The sequence below is a fragment of the Dreissena polymorpha genome, chromosome 12 (genome assembly GCF_020536995.1).
Source record: "Dreissena polymorpha isolate Duluth1 chromosome 12, UMN_Dpol_1.0, whole genome shotgun sequence".
Classification (NCBI taxonomy): domain Eukaryota; kingdom Metazoa; phylum Mollusca; class Bivalvia; order Myida; family Dreissenidae; genus Dreissena; species Dreissena polymorpha.
The window spans coordinates 39,617,380-39,621,276 of NC_068366.1; positions in this window are offsets into that span (position 1 = coordinate 39,617,380).

Sequence of the window (3,897 nt, forward strand, 5' to 3'; positions counted from 1 at the left end):
TAAAAACTATCTATTTGCAACGATTTTTGCAGAATTCACACGATAAACAAAACACTTATTACATTTGTTCATACTCTATGTATCAATTTGAGCGTCTACTATCCATTTTAAAGAGACAGTATAACACATAAACTGATATGATTTAACCTATTGGTTACCCTCCTCTATGTTTGAATCGGTGTCAGAGTGATCGACAATGGTGACTAAACACTAGAGCTCGCAAATGAGCTATTTTAAATTTAACTCCCGCGCATAATAGTTTGCAAAATTATGTTAGGTTCCTAGTGTCTCGCTTATAATTGTGTATACATGTAGTGCCTAATAAATTGTGTCATTGATTGTGTATGCTTTAATTAAGTTATAATATAATTATATTACAATATATGTTATTGGACAATGTGTGTTATTTATTCAAATATAATTTCCTTTGATAAGCCTTATTCGTATGTATTTATAATTGAGTATGCATTTAATAAATGATGTTAAAAAGGAGAACAATAATTGTTTGTTTGATGTTCTTGAATGTATTTTGATCGACTCAATTGTATCTGTCTTTCCTTTCAATTATTGCTAAACATTTTTTACAGTTATTTATCTGTTAAGAATACACAAATACAACTGATTTATTTCTGATTTGTGTTACCACTCTTGAAAAAGTTTGACAACGGATGCTCTGTGTTATTGTATTTTTATTGTATCTCCTTTATTTTTATATTTAATCTAAGTTTGATTGTGTTCTCTTACCACTACAACGTCTGTAGTTTCAACTGAATTGTTGCTAATTAATTGTGTCGGCTGTTTTCTCTAACATATAAACATCAATTTCAAATCAGAATACTATAAACAGATAATACTCTATATAGTACGTATCATTTCATAATCTTATTAAACTACAAGATCAAAATCCCCATTGAACATTTCAAATGTTGTTTTCCACTTTCCGGGTTTAAGTCGTTTAATTTAATTATTTAGTTTTATTGTATTGTGTGACCCATAACGCAAAGTCTGGTTCTATGTTTGCTTTTATGCGTAATCACTTGTTTCGTCATGTATTTTAACTCAAAAGTCTCAACTTTGTATCTAACTCTTTCATGCGTGTATTTGTTTTATGTATTGTCGATAAATACATTTACATGTGCTAAGTTGTACTTGTATATACATTTGACCGTTTATACATACATGTAACCAAGATTATTTTCTGAAATATCATAACGTTTCAATTGTTTTTGTACATGACTATTGTTACACAAGAAACCATTGTGGTTCATTTGAACTGTTCTTAACACGAGTCAATTCGAATAGTAAACAATGACACACCAAAACCAAAAAATGTATGAGAAGAGAAATTCTTGTTTCTTATCCACTTCTTAACATTAGAACACCAACAATAAACATTCAATTATTTAAACTGAGAGCACCACTTTGAAACATTCTTTGAAAAAGAGCTCAAGTATAGTGAATAGCAATAAATATCAGCTGAACTTGTATTCAGTGCATTTTGTGTATTGCATGATTGTTGTTTAAAAAAATGTCAAAATGCTCGCTGTACAAAATATTTATATTCATTATGTTATTTCCCTGCTTAAATGTACTGTGCTTCTCCATGTTTTTATGTTATGTACTATAATATTGTAGAATTTTCACGCAATAAACTCTTGTGAACTTCGAATTTTTCTGACATATTAGTTATTTATTTATTTTTGCAATATCGGATTAGGGTCAGAAAATATAATATAATATAATAAGCACCCAATAACTCGAGACCTTCAATAACACATTTTCGTAATTCAGCTACCACCTCATTAATATTAAAGTTTAACTGTATTTAAAACAAAATCTGTGAATAAGTCACTTTAAAAGGCATATACATTTTATTTGATCGTTTTTAGTTTGTTTGCATTTATGCCGTGTGTTTTTCAGTGATATAGTGATAGTCAGATAACCTTTTAATACATCTCCTGGGTATTCCGGATTACAAGTATTTAGTGTACATACAAACACTACGTATTATGCATTTAACGATCTTTGGATACCCACGTTCGACTCATTCCAAGCATTTCAATTAGTCTAGTAAATGTATTATTCGACTATGGCCATTAACTGACAACAACCTTATACTTGAAACCGATATTGTTTGTGAATGTTATAAGATATAATCGCCCGATCTTATCATCACATATGTTACGTGTCATGGCTGTATATATAAAACAATAGATCATATGGGATATGCGTTTTCGTGACGACAGCAATACACAGATGCGTTGTTTTATGTATAGCAAGGAACCAATTGCCAACGCACGAGGCGCACAAATATAGTAGACATCGCAAGATACACACGTAAACAACAAACAAACAAAGAAGAACAAAACTGGGGTCACGGCCTAGGAACGGTCAATAATTGTCGCAGATTTATTTAAAACAGTTACGTGCAAATATAATTAATCCCCATCGAATTATGGTTCATCTCAAATACACAGTAGCAATAAAATATGATACATATATCCATTTGAATTCAAATTTAACAATCTCATTGTCATATACAGACCAGAACTCCAGAAACCGTACTTTTCAGAGGAACTAAAATTATAAACCCCAAAAACGAGTTTCAACTAAATCTCGACGCAATTAAAATGCTTTAGAGACATAACATCACAAAGTTTATAATTCGGATCATCGTCGTGTAATTAAATTAGAAGCGAAATAAGTTTGGACAAAATAAAAAAGCTTGGTTTTGTATGTCTATTTTTATCCACACAAAGTCGTGTTAATTTGACGTCGAATTCGTTCATTAAAATTGAGTGAATAATCGATGTGACGTCATATGTGTTCATCAAATGTGTTTTAAACTATGATGTTATTATATAAGAAACATTAAGTTAACGTTTATATTTTGATGGTCTAATATATAAATAGTGTATCACTTATGTGCTTTCACTACGCCTCGTGATTCAAAAATAATGTCTTAAATTTGCTAAATCGTGCGTATAAGTACTTGCATTTTACTTAACATATCCTAAATTATCGGAACTTCTTTCGCAGCATGTGTACCGCCCATGTTTTTTTTAAATTGTTTGTCAATAGAAAACGCGATGCGGGTCGTATTTGAGTACATGTAAATGATACCAGATACTTTTTTATGAACTGTATGTGTTAACCTTAAGCGCATATTGACCGTCATTTTCCCTCAGTGTTACACGGAATCCACGACCTAAACAATATCAGTTATACCAATTTGAATGATTTAATGGAAAAACAGTAAAGAAGTCGCATTTTGACGTTCAAGTTTAATTGTTAAACGCGTCCTTATGAGACTTGCGAAGAGCACCAAATAACAAGAAGCCCCTTACACGCAAAACCAATTAAAACACATGAATTACATTATTAAAGGGGTACCTGGCGTAGTAAACTTATATTATTATTTATTTCGTACCTCATTTGAGAAATGTAAACTACAACGCTTTGTTAAACTTCTAAAAAAAATGACGAGGAGTTTGAAAAAAATGAATTAATGGAACGGTAAATAACTAGGCATGATGCCCTTATATATTTATAGTCCACTGCCTAGATAGATTATGTGTGGCAATGAACATTATTCTGACATATATTTTTGATATCACTCACTCTGTTATTATTATTACTTACTCTGTCTGCAATTGACGCCGAGACGACTCCAAGGTAGACTACTATTAGGTTACTGACACGAACTTTACCAATCTCAATGCAGAGTTGTCGTTCCAGTCAAATCTTTGCGCGTAGGTTGGAACTTTACAGCCATTCTATACATAGATTGTGACGTCACTACGTTTTTTGTCAGTAAGACTGTTGTGTACATACAATGCTTTACAGCGGGATATCAATCGGGATACATCGACTATCTCCGGACTCCTCCGCAAGATA